The 27,399-nt window shown below is 42.0% G+C and overlaps 1 pseudogene; it reads right to left on the bottom strand.

Moving 5' to 3' along the window:
- Positions 1-19,628: 19,628 nt before the first annotated feature.
- On the bottom strand, positions 19,629-19,747 carry LOC133642680 (5S ribosomal RNA; annotated as a pseudogene).
- Between the last annotated feature and the right edge of the window lie 7,652 nt (positions 19,748-27,399).

The raw sequence follows: 27,399 nt of genomic DNA, 5'->3' as shown, positions 1-27,399 counted from the left end.
TATCAGCGAGTTGGAGACAGAAAAAAAGTTAATTTATCGACCTCCTCCATTTTTATCTTCATACCAACTAATTAGGGAAGCCAAGGAGTAAAAATTGTATTTGGTTGATGGCTTCAAGCAATCAGGCGACGTTTGACGACACAATAAAAAACTGAGAACCCGATTTACAAAAGGTTTGCGTGTACTAAAAACACGTGCAAACCTGACAGCACACGCAAAGCTGATCTACTAAGGTCATGCGCAGAGGATTGTGTCTCTTAGATATACAAAATAACTAACACAATAGGCTTTTCTGTCATGAAAATGCAGAATATGTGTTTTAATAGAATGACCACCATACTGGGAGGGGATGCTAAGATATTCACTTAGCGCTCACAATGTGATCTATCAAGACTGAAAGTGAGGTGGCGACTTGTCAAGGGTGTACCCCGCCTTCCACCCGAATGCAGCTGAGATAGGCTCCAGCACCCCCCGCGACCCCAAAAGGGACAAGCGGTAGAAAATAGATGGATAGATGGAAGACTGAAAGTGTTTGCCGTCACTCTTCTGCATCCATATTCAGCACGCTTGGAAGGTAAGTGCAAACTGACAGTTATGCACAAATGGATGGTCACTGTGGCTGTTACTTTCCCAGATGGCTCAGAGTCTAGGGATCGTAGGAGAACGGAACATAAAAAGTGTATAAACCAAATGAGGTGTAAATTAAGGCACCGAAGCCAAGAATTGAAAACAACACTAGTGTTATTGAAAAGTAACCATGGTGGGGGGGTTACAACAGGACACAACACTAGCCTAGCTTGGGAATACAGGTGCTGTCAAAGAAATGAACAAAACATACCAAAAGACACCTCTGAAAAAGAAAGGTAAGCTTACTAACTACAGTTATTTAATTAGCATAAACCAAAAACCTGCCTACCTACTCTAGCCAAAGAGGGAGTCCAAAACCTGCAAGGGTGACAGCCACCACTATGCCTGGTGTCTCTATACACAAACAAGTCCTACGTGTGTAGTGTATGGAGGCCTCTGTCTAACCTTTCCCAAGACTAGGCTGCACACTAAACTGTAGTGATGGGTCCGGCAACACCGATGCATCGGCGCATGCGTCGAGCTCATAGAGCAAAACCCTGTGTCGGTGCGCGTACCGCTTTTAGAAAGTCACGTGACCGATCACGAGCTGTTTCGGTCACGTGACCGATACGCGAACTGTGTTGCACTGACGCCTCCTCTGTGCCCTGTGAGCGGGTCTTTTCTACAGCTGGAGAAATAATAACTAAGAAGAGAAATCGTCTAAAATTTAATAAGTTGGAAAAACTGGTATTTTTTAAAATAAAAATGTGTAAAAAAAAAAAAAAAACAATTCCCAGTCCACAAGCATCCTCATTCACAACACGTTCTCTTAGATTTCCATGTTATGATACATGTTCACATTATTTATTGACTGTATCTAAAAAAGATAAAAATATATTTTTATTTAAATGAAGATATGAAATAATCCTAAATGAAATACAATGACTTGGTTTATATTATTGTATATACTAGGTCACAAAATCAGTGTCAGTGGAGTCGGTCCATAGGTTGCCTGTAGGGATTTTTAATGTCCAGCAGATGTCAGTATTTAGTGACACAGTATCGACACAGTATCAATACAGTTTTGCAATGTGTCGAAACGCTTCATGACGCCTCATCAACCCATCACTACTAAACAGATACTTACAAAAGTTGAAAGGTAAAAAAAAAATGAAGACAAAAAACAGGTGGCACAAGTTAAGCAAAGAGTTTGACAAAAATGAGTACAAAACAAAGTAGCGTCTATCAATGCTCCACACAGCATGTCAGAAAAAGAATCCACCTGATCCAGTGGTGAGCAGGTGGTTTTAAGCAGGCTGGGAGGATGAATGGTGGACCGGGATTGGCTGGCTGATTATCAGGTGAAATGAGGAGCAGCTGGGAACAGGAACCGGTTGATTGGCAGCAGAGGCAGTGAATGAGTGACCTGTAGAAACAATAGAAGAAGAAACACAAAACAAACAAACCACCACTACGAACGTAACAGTGGCAAAGAGGAGGCAATTTGTGCAACTACAAAAACTCAGAGTGAGACTCTTCCATGCACGTTTATGACTGTCAGAAATAATAATAAAAATATTAGTCCAATAATTCCATTTTTGAGTTACTGGTTGACTTAAGGGCTGATTGGAATCTTCCATTTGACAAAACTTCTTGCATCATGCAAAACTTCTTGCATCATGCAAACTTCTTGCATCATGTATCTGGATCATTCCATTGATCTTTGGCGTGCTAAACAGTTGGTTCTGTTGTAGATCGCACTGCAGAAGGGCTTCTACGTTGCCCAGAAAAGGTGGTACAGATTATAATTGTGTGCTGCACGTTCAACAACATGGCAAAACACCAAAAGTTGGAGACAGACACCATGGATGTTCAGCAAATGAATGGTCATAGTTATGGTAAATGGGTTATATTTGTATAGCGCTTTTCTACCTTCAAGGTACTCAAAGCGCTTTGACACTATTTCCACATTCACCCATTCACACACACATTCACACACTGATGGCGGGAGCTGCCATGCAAGGCAGCTAACCACGACCCATCAGGAGCAAAGGGGAAGTGTCTTGCCCGAGGACACAACGGACATGACTAGGGTGGTAAAGGCCGGGGATCAAACCAGGAACCCTCAGGTTGCTGGCACGGCCACTTTCCCATCCATGCCACGCCGTCCCCAAGTTGGTAGTACACGCAAAATCCTCATTTCAATTAGGCGGTCTGTCAACAGTAGCGTTCGTTGCTATGCACTCTGTAAAATAATGTGCCCAGGAGAGAATTACATTAATGTTGAAAATCAGCAAACTTTGGATGTTTATTGGAAGGCTTTATAGGTGGAACAGCTCATATCCCCATAACCTACATTCTTAGACGCCTCTTTTTTTAGCAGTTTTTCACTATTTAGAATGCGCAGAAAAGAGAAAGACGTGTGTTTTTGTCTCACATAAGGGTTGTGAATGATGGGGACAATTCCAAAATAGGTGCAGTTCCCCTTTAACAATTATTAGTACTTTTCACCGTATAAACGTTGTAGCGGTGAATATGATGATGATGATGATCCTAAAAAGAGGAATGGAAAAAGGTTTCCTGTCATGAGAGACAACAAGACAATGAAGTCACATTAAGTATTTTTCTAGCGTGGGAACTTTCACAGGAACTTTCGGACTTACCCGATTAAATAAAGTTCCCACTGGAATTCCACCAAAAACTACCCGTGCAGATTTAGTTCTTCGGGAACGTTTCGGGCGTTGAGGGTATCTGGTTTGGTGGCTGCAGGATTAGGTCTCTGCTATTTGCAGATGATGTGGTCCTGATGGCTTCATCTGGCCAAGATCTTCAGCTCTCACTGTATCGGTTCGCAGCCAAGTGTGAAGGGACTTGGATGAGAATCAGCACCTCCAAGTCCGAGTCCATGGTTCTCGCCCGGAAAAGGGTGGAGTGCCATCTCTGGGTTGGGGAGGAGATCTTGCCCCAAGTGGAGGAGTTCAAGTACCTTGGAGTCTTGTTCACGAGTGAGGGAAGAGTGGATCGTGAGATCGACAGGCGGATCGGTGCGGCGTCTTCAGTAATGCGGACGCTGTATCGATCCGTTGTGGTGAAGAAGGAGCTGAGCCGGAAGGCAAAGCTCTCAGTTTACCGGTCGATCTACGTTCACATCCTCACCTATGGTCATGAGCTTTGGGTCATAACCGAAAGGACAAGATCACGGGTACAAGCGGCCGAAATGAGCTTCCTCCGCCGGGTGGCGGGGCTCTCCCTTAGAGATAGGGTGAGAAGCTCTGTCATCCGGGAGGAGCTCAAAGTAAAGCCGCTGCTCCTCCACATCGAGAGCAGCCAGATGAGGTGGTACGGGCATCTGGTCAGGATGCCACCCGAACGCCTCCCTAGGGAGGTGTTTCGGGCACGTCCGACCGGTAGGAGGCCACGGGGAAGACCCAGGACACGTTGGGAAGACTATCTCTCCCGGCTGGCCTGGGAACGCCTCGGGATCCCCCGGGAGGAGCTGGACGAAGTGGCTGGGGAGAGGGAAGTCTGGGCTTCTCTGCTTAGGCTGCTGCCCCCGCGACCCGACCTCAGATAAGCGGAAGAAGATGGATGGATGGATGGATGGATGGAACGTTTCGGAGTTCCTGACAGCCAGGTGGAACTTTTAGAATGTTCTCAGAACCTTTTTAGAGGCGGGCTGTGGTGTCCAACGCTGATTGGTTGAACAAACTTAGGGGCGTTCCTAAAACGTATTTTTCAAATATACGCGACGACTTGTTTTTTTCTTCTTTATTGTGTATTTCTATCACAACAATTTGACAATGGAGAGAAAGAAAAACGACATGCAGGAACTTTTGTGAGGCATCTTTGTGCTGAAGAACGCTGATCAGTGGAACTATTTTGGAGTGTTTTTACTCAACCGCAGCATTTAAACAATATGCAGTTTATTATTGTTTATTAGTTTTTACAAATTTCAATTTGATACGGGAAGCTACAAGAAGTGGACACACTCTTTTAAAGGTATTAAAGGAGGAGTATGAAGCCAGACTCAAAGCGGCGACCTTAGCTGCTTCCTACTCTGACTCTGTTGGATAAATGTGGAAAAAAAGGAGGCAGCACACCAGTGGACCAAAGGTAACTAACATCAACTATTTACTTAATTACATGTTGTCAAAGTAGTCAGTGACACTCAACTTGTGTAGTTATTAGCCTCAACCTGAGTGAACAGGATGCTAATGCTAACGAGCTAACGCTAAAGCCGATGTGTTTGTGTTGTCGACGTGAGATAAACCCTGACATTTATTATTTATATATTGTTATTTACAGCTGAAATTGACCAAATTGATCGCCTGACCCTCATGAATTAAGCATTTACCGATATGACGACTTTCCGACTGTTGGACATTGCGCACAAAATCCTGACTTTTTATAAACAATTCGGTACACTTTATCTTTCAAATCATATCACTTTTGTATATTATTGCTTTGTATTTCATCTGCTTACATTTTAGTAAAATGACCTGATATTGTCTGTTTATTTACATGATATCAATATATAAATATGGTAAACCACTCCTCCATACGTCATCAACCTGATTTAAATAACTACCCTGAACTGTGAAATGCGGTGGAAACACAACCACACACTTCTACAGGAACCTTTAGGTTCCAAGCACTAGAGGTTCCTGAACTTTTGGTGGAAAAAGGCCAAATGATTTTGCTGCTTTGTCAGGCCACGACAAAATAAAGTGAAGTGAATTACATTTATATAGCGCTTTTTCTCAAGTGACTCAAAGCGCTTTACATAGTGAAACCCAATATCTAAGTTACATTTAAACCAGTGTGGGTGGCACTGGGAGCAGGTGGGTAAAGCGTCTTGCCCAAGGACACAACGGCAGTGACTAGGATGGCGGAAGCGGGGATCGAACCTGCAACCCTCAAGTTGCTGGTACAGCCGCTCTACCAACCGAGCTATACCGCCCTCATAAAGAGGACTGTTTTCCCTTGGACCTGCACAGACTGGGACTTTTTCACTCTCGCAGCTGCCTGACAAAGACATCAAGCGGAGGAAATAAACCCAGACCGCATAAAGTTAGATATTAAAGTATAAAAACCTTTACTACTTGTACTCACACGTTTATTGACAGACTTTTACGTCCACCTCCATTCATCAGTGAGTTGATGAAAGGCTGCAGTGTAATATGTCCCTGTCTTCTTTCACTGCTGTGCACTACTTCACTTCAAGCTTTTATGCTTGTTCATGTTAACACACACACACACGCACACACACGCACGCACGCACGCACGCACCCACGCACGCACACACACACACACACACACACACACACACACACACACACACACACACACACACACACACGATAATGAAGTGTGGTACACTGAAAAGAGCAGTCAAAGCGGCCTGTTTGATGAGAATATGACAGGACATGGAAATGCGATTAGATGCACTTTACAAGCCTCCCTGTGACGACAAATCACAACGATTGCACGCCCAGCTGATGATATGGCAAATCACTCTGTATGAGTGTGTGTGTGTGTGTGTGTGTGTGTGTGTGTGTGTGCGTGTGTTCCATATTGACGTCTCATTTGCAGCAGCACAGCGTGGTGGCTGTACGCCAGCCACTGAATAACTGTATTATTTTTCTTTTTGCACCCAACTTCCTAAAAATAAAGAGACAATAAATCGGGTGACATCGTGTGCTCTTAAAAGCAGGAATCGATAGCTTGAACTACACTCACACTGCACATAATAATAATAATGGATTAGATTTATATAGCGCTTTTCTAAACACTCAGCGCTTCACAGAGAAGTGAGGACCCATCATTCATTCACACCTGGTGGTGGTAAGCTACATTTGTAGCCACAGCTGCCTTGGGGTAGACTGACGGAAGCGTGGCTGCCAGTTTGCGCCTATGGTCCCTCCGACCACCACCCATTCATTCATTCACCAGTGTGAGCGGCACTAGGGGCAAGGGTGAAGTGTCCTGCCCAAGGACACAACGGCAGTGATTTGGATGGCAAGATGCGGGGAGCGAACCTGCGACTCTCAGGTTTCTGGCACAGTCGCTCAACCCACCACGCCATGCCGCCCCAGTAGATAATACCCTGACTGTCTTGCCGCTTGTGTGCATAATATGCACATTGATAACTAACACTCAACGAATCATAAATGTGCTGCAAAAATATATTTTTGGAATCATTGATGGTGTGTGTGCAACTTTTAATTGTAGAGCTTTTAACGGTGTCTCCTAATTTAATGGCTGGGAGCAATGTTCCCTCTAATTTTTCATGTGTGTGAGCAAACACACAAACACTCTGAGCATTCAGTGGAATACAGACGTGCACACTGTGGCCATACCAGCAGCACATTTGTCTCAAACCTGACATAACAATTTAAATGTCTTATTATTATAATCAAGTGACAGTAGTCAATTTTAAGAGATTATTTTCTAATATATGTGAGTTGGCCCACTTAGATATTGTTTTTTTTTAATCAGCTATGCACTATAGTATTTTATGCCTGGGTGGGGGTCCTGCTTTGGAAAGATTGTGTACCCCTTTCAGAGATCACATTTAGTTCCCCTAAAACATTCACATGTTGCATGAAATGAAGTGTTTATTAACTTTCTGTCTGTAAAATAAATATTTTTATTAGCATTTCTGTAATCTACTAGACATCATTTCATGATTAATATCCCAAAATGTACATTCTTAATAAATGACAGTAGAATAAGCACACATCTGATTGAGGAGTCATAGTATAACGACCTGGAATTTACACTTTGTTTAGGTGTTGGAGTTGTCCAACTTTGTGTGTGGCCATAAACGCATCAGTGGCTAATTGCCATAGTGTATGTGTTTGTGCAGGTGAGAGAGAGAGCAAGCGGCTGCTGTTGATATAACAGATGACAAAGAGTTGCTTTTAGCTTGGTTTGTACGGTAGACAATGACTAGTTTTGCTAGATAGAAGTATTTTACACATTTTTGGGTGTGGTTATGGCCGCTAAATAAAGGGACCGATGGAATTCCTGTCCTCCTTAAAGTGTCACCACAGACGTTACAATAATTGAACAGTGTTGACAAACATTGTTTTATCTGTTGTGGCCGCCTTTCGTCACCTGTTACTCACAGTTGCATTGCAAAATCATACAAAACAAATGATTTGTTTATTTTGTTTAGAGTGGGATTTGATTTTGTGCGCGGCATAGATTTGCTGTGCGCAGAGGACGCGTGAGCAGTGCGCAATTGCGCAGGCGCGCACCTTAGAGGGAACGTTGGATGGGAGTGCTTATATAACTGTGGGGAGTGCAAGACCACTTTTATAGTAAGAGTAATGGTCAGGGAGAGACACTGTTTGGTCAGTTGTTCTTTTATATTTGTACATTATTACTAAGACTACATACTACACAAATATACATGTTGAAATATATTATAAAAATGTGTTTTCTGAAGTGCAAGGTCACTGCAGTTGTCCACCAGGACGTTTTAGAGCACTTCATGCTTCCCGCTGCTGACCAACTTAATGGAGATGCAGATTTCAATTTCCAACAAGACCTGGCACCTGCCCAGACTGCCAAAATCACCAGTAGCTGGTTTAAGGACCATGGTATCCCTGCCCGTAATTGGTCAGCAAACTCGCCTGACCTCAACACTATAGAAAATCTATTGCCAAAGGAAAATGAGTACGCCAGACCCAACAATGCAGAAGAGCTGAAGGTGAAGGTGAAACTTGAGTTAGGCACATGTTCTAATTTTCTGAAGATACTGAATTTAGGATTTTCATTACTTTTTCGGTTATACTCATCGTCCCACCCATTTACAAACCCCGTTTCCATATGAGTTGGGAAATTGTGTTAGATGTAAATATAAACGGAATACAATAATTTGCAAATCATTTTCAACCCATATTCAGTTGAATATGCTACAAAGACAACATATTTGATGTTCAAACTGATAAACATTTTTTTTTGTGCAAATAATCATTAACTTTAGAATTTGATGCCAGCAACACGTGACAAAGAAGTTGGGAAAGGTGGCAATAAATACTGATAAAGTTGAGGAATGCTCATCAAACACTTATTTGGAACATCCCACAGGTGAACAGGCAAATTGGGAACAGGTGGGTGCCATGATTGGGTATAAAAGTAGATAATAGTTTCCATGAAATGCTCAGTCATTCACAAACAAGGATGGGGCGAGGGTCACCACTTTGTCAACAAATGCGTGAGCAAATTGTTGAACAGTTTAAGAAAAACCTTTCTCAACCAGCTATTGCAAGGAATTCAGGGATTTCACCATCTACGGTCCGTAATATCATCAAAGGGTTCAGAGAATCTGGAGAAATCACTGCACGTAAGCAGCTAAGCCCGTGACCTTCGATCCCTCAGGCTGTACTGCATCAACAAGCAACATCAGTGTGTAAAGGATATCACCACATGGGCTCAGGAACACTTCAGAAACCCACTGTCAGTAACTATAGTTGGTCGCTACATCTGTAAGTGCAAGTTAAAACTCTCCTATGCAAGGCGAAAACCGTTTACCAACAACACCCAGAAACGCCGTCGGCTTCGCTGGGCCTGAGCTCATCTAAGATGGACTGATACAAAGTGAAAAAGTGTTCTGTGGTCAGACGAGTCCACATTTCAAATTGTTTTTGGAAACGGTGGACGTCGTGTCCTCCAGACCAAAGAGGAAAAGAACCATCCGGTTTGTTATAGGCGCAAAGTTGAAAAGCCAGCATCTGTGATGGTATGGGGGTGTATTAGTGCCCAAGACATGGGCACTAATACATCTACATCTGTGAAGGCGCCATTAATGCTGAAAGGTACATACAGGTTTTGGAGCAACATATGTTGCCATCCAAGCAACGTTACCATGGACGCCCCTGCTTATTTCAGCAAGACAATGCCAAGCCACGTGTTACATCAACGTGGCTTCATAGTAAAAGAGTGCGGGTACTAGACTGGCCTGCCTGTAGTCCAGACCTGTCTTCCATTGAAAATGTGTGGCGCATTATGAAGCCTAAAATACCACAACGGAGACCCCCGGACTGTTGAACAACTTAAGCTGTACATTAGGCAAGAATGGGAAAGAATTCCACCTGAGAAGCTTAAAAAATGTGTCTCCCCAGTTCCCAAACGTTTACTGAGTGTTGTTAAAAGGAAAGGCCATGTAACACAGTGGTGAACATGCCCTTTCCCAACTACTTTGGCACGTGTTGCAGCCATGAAATTCTAAGTTAATTATTATTTGCAAAAAAAAAAAAGTTTATGAGTTTGAACACCAAATATCTTGTCTTTGTAGTGCATTCAATTGAATATGGGTTGAAAAGGATTTGCAAATCATTGTATTCCGTTTATATGTACATCTAACACAATTTCCCAACTCATATGGAAACGGGGTTTGTACATGACCAATCTAAATAGGATTGGATTTTGTTTCTGACAACAATTAGTCTCTTTTTTAATTAGTCAACACTGGTTTAGTGAGGGTTGAAGGGAAGGTGGTATGTTTGTGTGTGTGTGCGCGCGGACGAGCACAGGCTGACCCAGGTGATGGACAGAAAAAAGTAAAGATGATATCAAACTAGTGTTTTATCGTGTCCCTTTTTCAGGGGTTCCTCCGCTACCGCGGGTCATTTTGTCAACTTGTAATATACAGTTGCGATCAACAAACAAACAAACAATAATTGAGCTGTTTGGCCACAATACCCAGCAATATGTTTGGAGGAGAAAAGGTGAGGCCTTTAATCCCAGGAACACCATCCCACCGTCAAGCATGGTGGTAGTAGTATTATGCTCTGGGCCTGTTTTGCTGCAAATGGAACTGGTGCTTTAAATGGGCCAATGAAAACGAAGGATTACCTCCAAATTCTTCAGGACAACCTAAAATCATTAAGCCCGGAGGTTGGGTCTTGGGCGCAGTTGGGTGGTCCAACAGGACAATGACCCAAACACATGTCAAAAGTGGTAAAGGAATGGCTAAATTAGGCTAGAATTAAAGTTTTAGAATGGCCTTCCCAAAGTCCTGACTTAAACGTGTGGACAATGCTGAAGAAACAAGTCCATGTCAGAAAACCAACACATTTAGCTGAACTGCACCAATTTTGTCAAGAGGAGTGGTCAAAAATTCAACGAGAAGCTTGCCAGAAGCTTGTGGATGGCTACCAAAAGCGCCTTATTGCAGTGAAACTTGCGAAGGGACATGTAACCAATATTAACATTGCTGTATGTATACTTTTGACCCTGCAGATTTGGTCACATTTTCAGTAGACCCATAATAAATTCATAAAAGAACCAAACTTCATGAATGTTTTTTGTGACCAACAAGTATGTGCTCCAATCACTCTATCACAAAAAAATAAGAGTTGGAAAAATTATTGGAAACTCAAGACAGCCATGACATTATGTTCTTTACAAGTGTATGTAAACTTTTGATCGCGGCTGTATGTGGGTATATTAAAATGTACTTTCTCAATTTCAAACATTTTGATACTAGAAATGCAAATGATGCATGTGTTCGGAAATGGATGATCGACTTAAACATTTCAGATGAAAGAGACATATTGTCAGGACGTGGACTATGAAGTGGTTTGTTTTCCCGAGATGCATAAGAATTGTACCGGACATGGCGTGAAGTTAAATACATGATTTAATAATAGACTATAAAAACTATAAACAAAAGGCGTGCACAAGGCGGGGAACAAACTTGGCTAATAAAACAAAACTAGCACAAAGGCAGAACTATGGAAAAAAAGGAACAAACAAAATGCGCTCACAGCGGAGGTACAAAACAGTGGCTTGAATAAACAAAAAACTTACGTGGCAAGAAAAGAGCAGCATGAACTATGACCTGGACAGAGTAAGCAGCGTGTCAAGAGTGCAGAGCATGAATGTGATGTCGCCAGGCCGACCAACAGAAAATGAAAAGCTTAAATAACACAGACATGATTAACAACAGGTGCGTGAGTGCAAATGAATCAGGTGTGTGACACGAGGACAGGTGAAAACTAATGGGTTGCTATGTGACAAAACAAACAAGAGTGCACAAAGAGTCCAAAAACAAAACCGAACATAACTAAAACCAAACATGATCACACAGACATGACACATATCATGGAATGATATTTTGAAAAATGCTAATAAGCCCTTTAGAATCATTAAAAATAAGCTGAGTCAATTTAAGATCTTGAATAGATTGTATTTTACATCTTCTCAGCTGTTTAAAGTTGGTGCAGTAGTTAGCAAATTATGTAAGAAGTGTCGGGCAGCTGAGAGAACACTTGTTCATTTATTGTGGGAATGTCAGAGAATAAAAGAGTTATGGGTGAAAACAACAAAAGAAGCAATCACATTCCTAAATATAAACATCCCAATGACACTGCAAACTTGTATTCTTGGTGATCTACATCAATTTAGTAACGTGTCATCAAAGAGTGAACATGCATTTCTTTCAATATGCATCAAAACAAAAAGGGTAATACTAAAAAAATGGGTAACACTTTAGTATGGGGAACATATTCACCATTAATTAGTTGCTTATTAACATGCACATTAGTAACATATTGGCTCTTAATTAGTCATTATTAAGTACTTATTAATGCCTTATTGTGCATGGCCTTATTATACAACCACCTAAGCCATTAAGTAAGAGTCTTCCCTCAATAAGCTCAGAATTATTGCTTAAGAGTACTAAGTAAGGAAGTTGTTGTATATGATTCTCCCTTTAATACCACTTAATGAATATGGTCTGTTCTTACATAACAAAACACAAAACTACAATAACCCTAACCCTAACCCTAACCCTAAACCTTACCCTAACCCTAACCCTAACCCTAACCCTAACCCTAACCCTAACCCTAACCCTTAAGTCTTTGTTACTTACAATATGCTACCCTAGTGTCCAAATAACTCTAAATTAAGTCTTTGTTACTTAGAATATGTTCCCCATACTACGGTGTTACCAAAAAATGGATAGATGTTGATAGTCCAACTCATACTGACTGGTATACACAACCTATGGAGATGATATCAGTCGAAAAAAATGCATTTAGTTTAGATAATAATGAGTCATATATTGGAATATGATCCATTATTTAAATTTGTTTTAACTTTTAAATGAACCAAAAATAGGACTTATTTTATCTTTGTGGAAAATGTTGGACACAATGTGTTGTCAAGCTTATGAGATGCGATGCAAGTGTAAGCCAATGTGACACTATTGTTCATTTTTTAAATGTTTTTATTTTTTATAAATGGCTGTGATGATAATGTCAATGAGGGATTTCTAATGACTGTTATGTTGGAATTATTATTAATATTGATACTGTTGTTGATATTATTCATTTTTGTTTGACTACTTTTGGATTGTTTTGTGTCATGTTTGTGTGTCCTCTCGAATGCTCTGTTGATTGCTATTCTGAATGTTGCTGTGTCGGGTTTGGTTTTGGAATTGGAATTGTATTATTATGGTATTATTATGTATTATTTTGTTGGATTGATTAACAAAAATAAAAATAAAAAATAATTTGAGGGGGCAAGACATTTATTAAAAGGGGCACTGGCTCCTCTTGCCCCTATGTAGAGCCGGCCCCGACAGAGGCCATGTCTGCAGTGCAGGCAGTGGTAAAGACATCTAATGCAGGGGTGGGCAATTAATTTTTACCGGGGGCCGCATGAGCAACCCGAGCACTGCTGGAGGGCCACACTGACAATATTTCAATTACATTTTGCTCAAATTATTTTTGATGTACCGTAAGATAGATAATAATAATAATAATATTTTCATTTAACCTAACTTATCTTTATGCAAAAGCAGATGGCTTTTGATGGTTTTATTTTTAACACTTTCTTACACAACACTTCCTGATGTATATTACAATACAAAAATTTCAATTTCTGTCACTTTATCCTGCATCCTCTTTGTTGTAAAACATTTATTTAACCAGATAAGAAAACGTTGTGAACGTAGCACGCCTGTAAGGTGATTGGCGAAGAAGGAGGAAGCGTTGCTGTTGCGGAAATGAGGAGTGAGGATTGGTTTTCCTTTTGGAAAGAACGAGATAAGTTGAGCTGTGTTAGTATAGCTTGCTCAATAAAAGTTTAAAAAGTGCATCAGACTTGGTGTGCACTTCTTCTGGACGCTACAATTGATGTCAGAAGTGGGATGAAATGCCTCCCAGTTCGCCTTGCCATCAAACCTGGGAGTCTTCATTGAGGGCGGAATTCCCCCCGTGGCAAGCAGCGTGGCTGCACCTGTAAACACTCTCTCTCTCTCTCTCTCTCTTTGCGGCGAGCTCCTCACGTGGCACGTACCTCCCGATGACGTAGCACACAAACAGTGCAGTATGCGCAAAGTTTTACTTCTGCCACCAATTGTAGCGTCCAGAAGAAGTGCACATCAAGTCTGACGCTCTTTTTAAACTTTTATTGAGCAAGCTATACTAACACAGCTCAACATATCTCGTTCCTTCCACACGCACGTCTCCTCACTCCTCATTTACGCAACTCAAGAAGACAACATCTACTTCAGCAGGTCGTTACACTATATTCTTTAAACACAGCAACGTGTGTACCACAAATAAGCACACAGCTTTACCTTTACTTGTCTTGTTGAAAACACGCCATTCGTCATCAACTTTTCTCTTTTTAGCGGGCATCACTTGTCGCTGTGCGCCTTCCCTCACAGGACATACGCACATATAACACTTTTCAAAATAAAAGCAGCACAGTTGTATTGCACGCACGACAAAGATGTTTTTTTAAATTTATTTTGTAATTTGAGATTGCCGCTGCGCGCACGAGCATACGTCCACACGGAAGTAATACAAATAACGCTTTTCAAAACAAAAGCAGCACCGTTGTATTGCACACTCGAAATAGATGCTTTTTAAAATTTATTTTGTAATTTATAATTGGCCTCACGCGGGCCGGACAGGGACGTACAAAGGGCCGGATGCGGCCCGCGGGCCGCACAATGCCCAGGTCTGATCTAATGTGACACCTGTGCAGGAGCTGCAATACTTAGACATCTGTATGTACTGTATACTGTACTGTTTGTGTGCTGAAATGGGTCCTAAACTAAGGTATAATCCATGGAAACTGATGATAATTGCTGAGGTCTGTATTGGGAGGGGGTGTTCTAGATTGGAGGGGTCATCTCTGATGTCATCTAAAACGACACGTGCATCACACTGCTGTCGAGTACACACACACACTCTCCTATGTGTGTGCGTGTGAGTGCGTGTGTCTAAGGGTTATCATGAGGTCAAGGATGAAGCTGCAAGGAAGATTGACAAGTGCTATCCTACCGCACACACACACATTTATACATATAGTTGTGCTCATAACTTTACATACCCTGGGAGAATTTATGATTTCTTGGCCATTCTTCAGAGAATATGAATGATAACACAGAAACCTTTCTTCCACTCATGCTTAATGGTTGTGTGAAGCTATTTATTGGCAAACAACTGTGTTTACTCTTTTTTTAATCAAAATGACAAAAGAAAGTACCCAAATGACCCTGATCAAAAGTTTACATACCCCAGTGAATTTGATCTGATAACATCCACAAAAGTTGACACAAACAGGTTTGAATGGCTAATCAAGGTTCCAATCATCAACTGTGACATGTTTGTTTGTAATTAATGTGTGTGTATAAAAGGTCAGTGAGTTTCTGGGCTTCTGACAGACCATTGCATTTTTCATCCAGTGCTGGACAGATGTTTCTGGATTCTGAGTTATGGGGAAGGCAAAATAATTGTCAAAGGATCTGTGAGAAAAGGTAATTGAACTGCAAACTTCAAACTTTTAAAAGTTAATCTGCAGTCTACAGTGTTGTAGCTACTTCTTAATCACTAATCCTTGTCTCCATGGCGACAAATAAAGTAAGTTTCTTACAAGTATCATTCCTGCAGGACGAGGACTAGCTAAATGCACTTGTATCCGCGATCTTATTCTTTCGGTCATGACCCACACTTCATGACCATAGGTGAGAGTAGGAATGTAGATAGCTCGGTAGACCGAGAGCTTTGCCTTCTGGCTCAGCTCTCGTTTCGTCACAACAGTGCGGCAGAGAGACTGCAATACTGCCCCAGCTTCTCCGATTCTCCGGCTGATTTCCTTCTCCATCTCTCCCTCACTCGTGAACAAGACCCCGAGATACTTAAACTCCTCCACCTGGGACAGAGTCTCGTTCTCTACCTGGACTGTACAAACCATCGGTTTCCTGCTGAGAACCATGGCCTCAGATTTGGAGATGCTGATCCTCATTCCAGCCGCTGAACACTCGGCTGCGAACCGATCCAGTGAGAGCTGAAGGTCACGAACCGAAGGTGCCATCAGGACCACATCATCTGCAAAAAGCAGTGACGCAACCTTCACCCCTCAAGACGTATACCCTCTCCGCCATGGTCACGACTCCGCCTAGAAATCCTGTCTATGAAAATCACAAACAGGATAGGTGACAGAGCGCAGCCCTGGCGGACACCAACCCCCACTGGAAACGGATCCGACTTACATCCAAGCACCCGGACACAACTCTCGCTTTGGTTGTGCAGAGATTGGATAGCCCTCAGCAGGGTTCCCCTCACCCCGTACTCCCTCAGCACCTCCCACAAGATCTCCCTTGGGACCCGGTCATACGCCTTCTCCAAATCCACAAAGCACATGTAGACTGGATAGGCATACTCCCAGGCCTTCTCTAGGATTCCCGCAAGAGTAAAGAGCTGGTCAGTTGTTCCACGACCAGGACGGAATCCACATTGCTCCTCTTGAATCTAAAGGTTCGACTATCGGCCGGACCCTCCTTTCCAGTACCTTGGCGTAAGCTTTCCCAGGGAGGCTGAGTAGTGTGATACCCCTGTAATTAGCACACACTCTCTGGTCCCCCTTTTTGAATAGGGGAACCACCACCCCTGTCTGCCACTCCCTCGGCACTGTCCCAGACTTCCACGCAATGTTGAAAAGGCGTATCAACCAAGACAGCCCCTCAACACCCAGAGCCTTCAGCATTTCTGGATGGATCTCGTCAACCCCCGGAGTTATGCCACTGTGGAGTTGTCTAACTACCTCAGTGACTTCACTCCAAGAGATCGACGTCGATCCCCCATCATCTTCAGGCTCCGCTCCTGTCAGGGAGGGTGAGTCTGATGTAGTTGGGTTCAGGAGTTCCTCAAAATGCTCTTTCCAATGCCCTACGACTTCCTCACTTGAAGTCAGCAGAGTCCCATCCCTGCTGTACACAGCTTGGATGGTTCCCTGCGTCCCCCTCCTGAGGTGCCGTATGGTCTTCCAGAACAACTTTGGTGCCACCCGATAAACCTTCTCCATGGATTCCCTGAACTGCTCCCAAACCCTCTGCTTAGCCTCGTCCACAGCCACGGCCGCTGCACTTCGGGCCTGTCGGTACCTTGCAACTGCCTCCAGAGTCCCCTGGGACTTCTTCTTCAGTCAGACGGCTTCCCTGACCACCGCTGTCCACCAGGGTATTCGAGGGTTACTGCCCCTTGAGGCACCTAAAACCTTCTGGCCACAGCTCACAGCTGCAGCTTTAGCAATAGAGGCTTTGAACATTGCCCATTCCTGTTCAATATCCCCAACCTCCACAGGGATGGCAGACAAGTCACGCCGTAGGTGGGAGTTGAAGTCCTTCCGGACAGAGGACTCCTCCAAACGTTCCCAGTTCACCCGCACTACACGCTTGGGTTTGCCAGGTCTGTCCTGAGGTTTCCCCCGCCATCTGACCAGTGACGTGCAGTCACTGGAGGCAGGTGAGGCGGGGCCTCACGTGCCATCATAGAAAGAAAAAAAATGTAAAAACAAAATTTTTTTTTAAAATTGTTATGTATCCAATGATTATACTATAAAGTTATTTTCCATTTAACTTCACCAGTTTTAGATTATTTTTATTCAAAATCACTGAATTTTCACATTTGCCGTTCAAATACTGAGAAAAGACTTGCTGTGATCAGCAGCCAGTTGAGGCACGTCACTGAGTTGTGCCTCAACATGGATTGCGGACTCGGCTAACTGCTGGCCTGCTGTGCAGTGAGACCGTATTGCTATATGAATTATATTATACATTTCCATAGTTTAGTTAGCTGAGGTATATAATGTACAGTGTATTTTGTCAACAACTGTATGTGTGTAACGTATTTCTTGTGCTGAGCAATCATAAAACTGCTGCGAAGACGCACTGGCTGAGGCTCGCAGTAATCCTGCCTCCTGGTGGTAGAGAATGCACCCCCGCCGTAGAATGCACCCCCTGACGGGAGTGTTATATCAACTAAAGCCCACACTTAAACTTTGCACGTGCAAGATTGAATCTATTTAAAAAAGTTATTTAATAAGAAGCCAAAAAGTGCAAAAACAATAATGTTCGTGTTGGAAGAGTTGTAAATGACTGCAGGGCCACAACATTAGGTACACCTGCAGACTGCAGCACGGATTTCATATTTCAGTCATTCACAACTCCTCCAACACAGCGGCGCATGGACTTCATTTATAAGTAAAGGTAAGACCATAATAAAGTTTTTTTAATTAAATGTGCTTTTTTGTGTGAGTATGTGTAAAGTTAAAGTTAAGTTAAAGTACCAATGATTGTCACACACACACTAGGTGTAATGAAATTTGTCCTCTGCATTTGACCCATCCCTTGATCACCCCCTGGGAGGTGAGGGGAGCAGTGGGGAGCAGTGGGTAGCAGCGGCGCCACGCCCGGGAATAATTTTTGGTGATTTAACCCCCAATTCCAACCCTTGATTCTGAGTGCCAAGCAGGGAAGAATGCTGGTATGAGCTTTTAAACACAACCCGTTAACTGCTGCCAATCAAATGGTGAATAAGATACTCTTTAGGGTTCATATGTTTGTAAATCTGACTGTGATGAAGTCAGTGCCTCACCAGCCATGAACCTCACCGCACGTCACTGCATCTGACCCAACTCACCACCAGATGGTGATCAGTTGACAATTCAGCCCCTCTCTTCACCCGAGTGTCCAAAACATACAGCCTCAGATCAGCTGATACGATTACAAAATCGATCATTGATCTTTGGCCTAGGGTGCTCTGGTACCAGGTACACCTATGAGCATCCTTATGCTTGAACATGGTGTTTGTTATCGCAAGTCCATGACTAGCACATAAGTCCAATAACAATCCACCACTCAGTTTCAGATCAGGGAGACCGTTCCTCCCAATCACGCCAGTCCAAGTATCACTGTCATTGTCCATGTGCGCGTTGAAGTCCCCAAGCAAGATTATGTAATCCCCTGCCGGCGCCCCATACAGGACCCCATGCAAGGTATCCAAGAAGGCCGAATACTATGAACTCTTGTTTGGTGCGTACGCACAAACAACAGTCAGAGTTTTCTCCCCTCCAACCCTAAGGCGAAGGGAGGCGACCCTCTCGTCCACTGGGGTGAACTCCAACGTACAGGCACTCAGCCGGGGACTCGTCAGTATCCCCACACCCGCCTGGGCCCTCACACCCTGAGCAACTCCAGAAGTAAACAAGGTCCATCCCTTGTCCAGGAGTGTGGTTTCAGAGCCCTTGCTATGCGTAGAGGTAAGCCCCACCAGATCCAATCGGTAGCGCTCCACCTCCCGCACCAGTTCAGGCTCCTTCCCCACCAGCGTAGAGACGTTCCACATCCCAAAAGTCAGCCTCTGCTTCCCCGAATTAGTCCGTCTGGAGCCTCCACTTTCACTGCCATCCACTTGGCAGCGCACCCGACCCCATTGGTTCCGACCATCCTCTCTATGTGGCGGAGAGGATGGTGTGTCCACGTATCTTCTTCGGGCTGTGCCCGGCCGGGCTCCGTGGCTAGCCCGGCCACCAGGCGCTCACTGACGAGCCCTGCCTCCGGGCCTAGCTCCGGAGGAGGGCCCCGGGCTTTCTCCGGGCCGGGTAACATCCTCTCTTAGTTTCTTTCATGGGGGGTATCGTAAGCCTGATGGGGGGCTCATTCGGGTGCTACACCTTGCCCAAGGGTGACTCGGAACTATGTAAGGCAGGGAAGTTCAACTCCCCGAGGCTTTATACAAGCCCACATACCTATAAGCTTACAGCACCTGGTATTTCCAGGCAGGCTCCCATCCAAGTACTAACCAGGCCCGACCCGGTTTAGCTTCCGAGATCTGACGAGATCGGGCGTGCTCAGCGTAGTATGGCCATAAGCCTATTATATTATCCATCCACCCATTTTGTACCGCTTGTCCTTCCCTGGAGCCTATGCCAGCTACATTCAGGCGGAAGGCGGGGTACACCCTGGACAAGTCGCTACCTCATCACAGGGCCAACACAGATAGACAGACAACATTCACACTCACATTCACACACTAGGGCCAATTTAGTGTTGCCAATCAACCTATCCCCAAGTGCATGGGTGGAAGGAAGCCGGAGTACCTGGAGGGAACCCACGCAGTCGGGGAGAACATGCAAACTCCACACAGAAAGACCCCGAGCCCGGGGATCGAACCCAGGAGCTTCTTATTGTGAGGCACACGTACTAACCCCTGTCTCATCGTGCTAATGTAATATAACATAATATGTCATTGAAATGATGTCCAACCATCATTTGTACTGTGTTAAGAAAAAAGTATGGTCACAATGGAAATGTGACGCACACACACACACACACACACACACACACACACACACACACACACACACACACACACACACACACACACACACACACACACACACACACACACACACACACACACGCACACACACACACACACACACACACACACACACACAAACACACACACACACACACAAACACACACAGTGTTGTTTCCACCTTTGTGATGTACACAAAAGCCATGAAGGCAGTGCCAGAGGTGATGGTGACGCCAAGCTGGAATGACACACACACACACACACACACACACACACACACACACACACACACACACACACACACACACACACACACACACACACACACACACACACACACACACACACACACACACACACACACACACACACACACACACACACACACAAATGCATACCTAAGCGTCTCCCTATAGGCACTCTTAATTAGACTCCACCTGTCCCCCGCGGTACCTGTGGCGGGCGAGACAAAGGGAGGCTCACTCGTTTGGACGTTAGTGTGTGTGTTCATGTTGTGTGTGTTTGTGTCTGAGGGGCCTATCTTTAGCAGATGCTCATACACTGTGTGCGTGTGCGTGTGTGTGTGTGTGTGTGTCTGTGTGTGTGTGTGTGTGTGTGTAACGGCGGTGCCATCATTAAAGTGTCATTGAGAAGTGGCACCACTTAATTTTAGCATCTCTCTCCAGGGGCAGAGAGGGCGACGCAAGAGACTGAGTGGCGAACGAGAGGAGGGGCAGAGGAAATGGAGATGGAGAGAAAAAGGAGCAAGTGTAGAGATGTAGAGGTTACACAGCCATGCGGGGACACAATGCAAAACACCTGATGATGACATTTAATGACGTGGATATGTTACCATGGCAACAAGTGATGCAAATTTACTCTACACTTGAATAAACTTGTATATTCATTTTAAGACTAGTCAGTGTGTAGTTTAATATTTTTCTAATTAACCGCAGTTCCCTAGCCAGCAGCACTCGTGCAGCCCAAGACACTACAGCACAATGCTTGACTGTAAGAAATACATAAACATCTTGCTACTCACTTGATCTGTCAAGTGAGTAGCAATTCATCTACCATGAATTGATTAACGTGTTAAACAAGTTGAAAAACCATCTAGTGGTCAATTGTACGGAATATGTACTGTACTGTGCAATCTACTAATAAAAGTTTCAATCAATCAATCAAAGACAGCTGTGTGTTGACTCTTTTTCACAAGATAGTAGTACATCTATACTGTTATACAAGCTGTATGTACATCCGCCGTAAAAAAAAAAAAAAGCTTAAAAATGAGGGGTAAGATAACTCGACCATCAATTGGCTACACTGTAAAAAAAAGGCATTGTAAATTCATAGCAAATTACTAGCTAATAATTGCATTACTTTTACAGTAACATTTACAGTCATTTACTGTGAAATATAGTTGCAGGAATTTACTGCATAGCTAGGATTTTACAGTTAATTACAACAAAGTGACAACTAAATGCTGAAATTTTACAAATGTAATTAAATACAATAAAATGAAAACAAGATGTTGTAACTTCACAATTGTAATTGTATTGTTGATTACTCTCTCAACACCTGCAGTACAAGAGTGTTCTACTTAGTCTCTGCTGCTCACTGCTCCCCTCACCTCCCAGGGGGTGATCAAGGGTGATGGGTCAAATGCAGAGAATAATTTCGCCACACCTAGTGTGTGTGTGACAATCATTGGTACTTTAACTTAACTAGGGCAGGGGTGTCAAACTCATTTTATTTTAGGGGTCGCATGGAAGAAAATCTATTCCCAAGTAGGCCAGACTGGTAAAATCATGGCACAATAACTTAAAAATAAAGACGTTCTGAAAATGTACAAATCATTTTTTTTTTTTTACACTTACATGTTGCGGTTAATAGCCTTCTATCTTCATTTGTCATTATTTATACTTTCTGAAAACATTATGTGATGATTTTCATCAGTCCATCAGGTGGGATTGAGTCCGGCAGAGTTTTAAAATGCTCTCATGGGTGTTCATTTTTAATCTATCACATATAAATACATAATATCAAAACCGAATTACAGGATATAACTAATGTAATTTACTCATCTTTTCTCAACTGGCGTACTAACATCATGTGGTGTAATCTGTACATATGTCGCATGATATACAACAGAACTTTGGACTCATTTCATTAATCACATATGAAGTTAGAACTCGGGGATACATATTATTGCAGCATATTTTGTGTAGGAATGTCACAGGTAACATTACCAACAACATCTTTGACAGTCAAAGCATGAACGTAACAATCCACATTTTCTATACTATCATTAATTGGGGGTTAAATCACCAAAATGATTCCCGAATGTGGCCACCGCTGCTGCTCACTGCTCCCCTCACCTTACAACAAGCTAATGGGTCAAATGCAGAGGGTAATTTCACTACACCTATCAGAGGTACTTTAACTTTAATAAGCGGCGTAGGTATGTCATGTCAAGACTACCTCACCGATAGGCCACAGTACGTCAGACTGAAGGACATCACATCTGACACTGTGATCAGCAGCACCGGAGCACCGCAGGGAACGGTGCTGGCCCCTCTTCTGTTCACCCTGTACACCGCTGACTTCTGCTACAACTCAGAGCTGTGTCACATCCAGAAGTATGCGGATGACACAGCCATCGTCGGGTGCATCAGGGACGGCAGAGAGGAGGAGTTTCGGAGGCTGGTGAGGGACTTTGCTGTCTGGTGCCACAGGAACCTCTTGCAGCTCAATCCAACAAAGACCAAGGAGCTGGTCATTGACTTTGGGAGGTGGAGTCCAAGGTCACAACCTATTGTGATCGAGGGAGTCGAGGTACACACCATGCACTCATTCAAGTACCTCGGGGTGTGGGTGGACAATAAGCTGGACTGGACTGTTAACACAGACCACTTGTACAGGAAAGGACAGAGCAGGCTGTACTTCCTGAGGAGGCTGCACTCCTTCAACATCTGTAAAAAACTCTTGTGGATGTACTACCAGTCTGTGGTTGCCAGTGTTCTGTACTACATCGTAGTGTGCTGGGGGGGGGGGGGGTTACACACACAAGGACAGCTCCAGACTGGAGAAACTGATCAGGCGGGCCGGTTCTACGATCGGAATAAAACTGGACTCACTGGTGACGGTGGCAGAGAAGAGGACTGTGGAAAAACTAGTGAGCATCCTGGATGACGCCAGTCACCCTCTGCATACCGTTGTCAGTAGCCAAAAGAGCCTGTTTAGTGCTAGACTGCTTCATCCCAAGTGCAGGACTAATAGACTCAAAAACTCCTTTGTCCCACACGCCATTAGACTGTACAACTCCTCTCTGGGGGGGAGGGAGGGTACTAGGATGACAGGGGATGCAAAACAATAACAGTGAAATACTTTTTCATAACATGGTCACTACTGCCTAGTTTCTCTTGTTATATTCTTATTTTACTGTTATATTTTTATTCTCATCGTTGCTTTTTATTTTTATTCTATTGTAATATTTTTCTATTTTGTCTCCATTTATACCCCCATTATTTACTTTTTACAATTTTGTACACTGCTGCTGGAATTTAAATTTCCCTGAGGGAACTCTCCCGAAAGAATCAATAAAGTACTATCTATCTATCTGTCTATGTCCAAACACAGAAGTGTTGCCTTGCCTCTATCTTAACACGGCACATAGATCCATCCCCTCTGCACCTCCTTGCAGCAGGAGATACAAAGAATTACTATTGCGACATCCACTGGAGAAATTTAGAAAAGCAGTTCATTCAAAAGTTTCAGCTTATTTTTATACTTAGCAAACTCATCATTTGACACCTCTGGTCTACGGATATCAGTTAGAATTTACAGCAATTTGTTGTGATTACAAAGGACTAAGATTACCGTATTTTACTGGGAAATAACATTGCTGTGAAATATAGGGGTATCATCATTTCCAGTCATTTGTTGTAATGTTACAGTAAATGCTGTGTAAACCTACTAAATGTACTTAAAAAGACAATTATGCAAACAAACGTATAAAAGTAGACTTTTTGACTTCGACCTTGGCATGTCCACTCCTTTCTTCCCGTGACTGTCTGTCTGGGCAATGTGCGACTGGAATGTTCGCACATTGTCGTAGTGTTTTGAGAGCAGGTATAGACTGCTTGTTGTCTGCGATCGTGATATTTAGATGATGTCTGGGAGGCTCATGTGTTGTCTTAGACACTTGCCAACACATAACAACAGTCTTCCCCCAGTCACCATTAAAGTGTTACTTTTACTGCAGGGACTTCCTAAACTTGTTTTGGACGAGCCATTATCACATTTTCACGTCTTTTTTTTCCCGCCGCCACTCTCACCTCTTCTGCCTTTCATCACTTCATTTTGTCGGCCAGTGTTCAAGGTTAAGTCTGAAAGTTTGCAAAGTTTTGTGAAGTTCATAAACACCCTCAGCTGCTCTGCTCATTCATTGTGATTTTACATAATATACATGTGCTGTGCAAAAACGGTGAATATCTATTAAACATACCCTGTATATATATATTCATATACATACATTTATATATACACTGTAATATATATATGTATATATATATATATATATATATATACACACCGTAATTTCCGGACTATAAGCCGCACCTGACTATAAGCCGCACCAGGTAAATTTAGGGGAAAATACAGATTGCTCCATATATAAGTCGCACCCGACTATAAGCCGCAGGGTTTTGATGTGTAATTACCGTAGTATATAGGGGTTCCTGCTACCACGGAGGGGATTGTCGGGACAGAGATGACTGTTTGGGAACGCAAAGCGTCCCATTTATTAACAATAAATCTTTCAATCATTCAATCAAACTTTCACATCTTTGACATGGCGAACAGCATTCGTGCAGAGTACAAATAATACAACGGTGCAAAGTAATACAAAGTGCTCGCCTGTACGTTATCAAAATAACCAGCCTACAGGTATAGGAAAAGTCAGTCTTTAATCATTGTGTCATCGTCTTCCTCCTGCGTACTAAAACCACCGAAATCCTCTTCGTCAGTGTCGGAGAAGAACAGGCCGTAAATAAGCCGCACCCTTGTATAAGCCGCAGGGACCAGAACGAGGGGAAAAAGTAGCGGCTTATAGTCCGGAAATTACGGTACGTGTGTGTATATATATATATATACATGTGTATATATATATATATATATATATATATATATATATATATATATATATATACATGTGTATATATATATATATATATATATATATATATATATATATATATATATATATATATATATATATATATATATATATACACATAAATACACACAAGCACATATATATATATATATATATATATATATATATATATATATAAGTAAATAAATATATATATATACACACATAAATACACACACACACACATATATATGTATATATATATATATATATATATATATATATATATATATATATATATATATATATATATATATATATATATATATATATATATATATATATATATATATATGTATATATATACACATAAATACACACACACACACATACGGTATATATATACATATATATATATATATATATATATGTATATATATACACATAAATACACACACACACATACGGTATATATATATATATATATATATATATATATATATACACACATAAATACACACACACACATACGGTATATATATATATATATATATATATATATATATATATATATATATATATATATATATATATATATATATATATATATATATATATATATATATATATATATATATATATATATATATATATATATATATATATATATATATATTTATATATATACATATTATTTATATAATGCTGGAAGACCCAGGTTTCAGCCTTTTAAAGCTCCTTGGACCACACATTTGTGACCTGAGTATTTGTCAAATCCTGGTTATGGCCTTGGCTGTGAGTTGAGTTACAGTATAAAAAAAATATTAACAAAAGTGTGAATGTGAGTGTGAATGTTGTCTGTCTATCTGTGTTGGCCCTGCGATGAGGTGGCGACTTGTCCAGGGTGTACCCTACCTTCCGCCCGAAGCAGCTGAGAAAACAAGCGGTAGAAAATGGATGGATGGATTAACAAAAGTTAATGACAATTTTTTTTCAAATTTGTTTACAATAACTGTGTTATGAATATATTTTCTGTATGATTACAATATTTTTAAAACATTTTCTTCAGTAAAAATCTCCAAGTTTGCACGTTTCCTAATCTGATCTACAAAAGGACTAAACGTTTGCATTTATTAGAACCCACGCAAACTTGATAGCACACGCAAAGCTGATTTACTAAACTTGTGCACAGAGCATTGTGTCTCTTAGGTGAGCAAAATAAGGAGCATAACACATGCTGATCATCAATTCAGGATGTACAATGTGATGTATCAAGACTGAAACTGTTCTGCTGGCGCTGTTTAAGTGTCTCAATGTAGTACGTCTGAAAAGTACATGCCAACTGACAGTGACACGGCTGTGAGAAATGAGGTGATCATGCTGCAAAGACAGATGATGGACAGATAATCCTCAGTCCTTGTAAGTGTTTATAATATTATAATAATTCTCCTGTATGACTTTTTTTTTTTGATAAACATTTTATTGCGATTCAGTGGTGTGTTTTTTTTTACAGGGGTGGCACCTAGTTCTGCAGGGGTGGCACCCAAATAACAGTCAGTCTACCCCAGTAGCAGCTGTAGCTACCATAGTAACTTACCACGGTTACCACCACCAAGTATGGAGTGAATTTTCTTGTAAGACAATTGCTGATATAAACAATATTGCAAAGTATTGAGCGATTACAGTACGTCAGACAACTTGCAACAGTTGCAACAAAATACAAATACAGTATGTCAAATTTCCTCTTTAATAAAGAAAAATTGCAACATTAATAAACATTTTATTGAAATTCAAACAGATTAGGTCCTCATTCAATTCCACTGTTTACATCGCTGGCAACAGAATAATTAAAAATAGTACACTGTAAAGTATTTACGCATCAAATAAATTACCTGGACTAAGCAGAACTACAAAATAACAAAAGATGGTGTGACTGGTATAATGTTCAAAACAGATGAATGCGCCTCTTTTTGTGTTGGCAGGCAAACACTTTAAACACGCCTGTGTAAACAAATATATTGTAACTAAAATGACTTACCTTTGGTGAA

This window comes from Entelurus aequoreus, linkage group LG02 (genome assembly GCF_033978785.1).
Source record: "Entelurus aequoreus isolate RoL-2023_Sb linkage group LG02, RoL_Eaeq_v1.1, whole genome shotgun sequence".
Classification (NCBI taxonomy): Eukaryota; Metazoa; Chordata; class Actinopteri; order Syngnathiformes; family Syngnathidae; genus Entelurus; species Entelurus aequoreus.
This window is presented reverse-complemented; position numbering and strand designations above follow the sequence as displayed.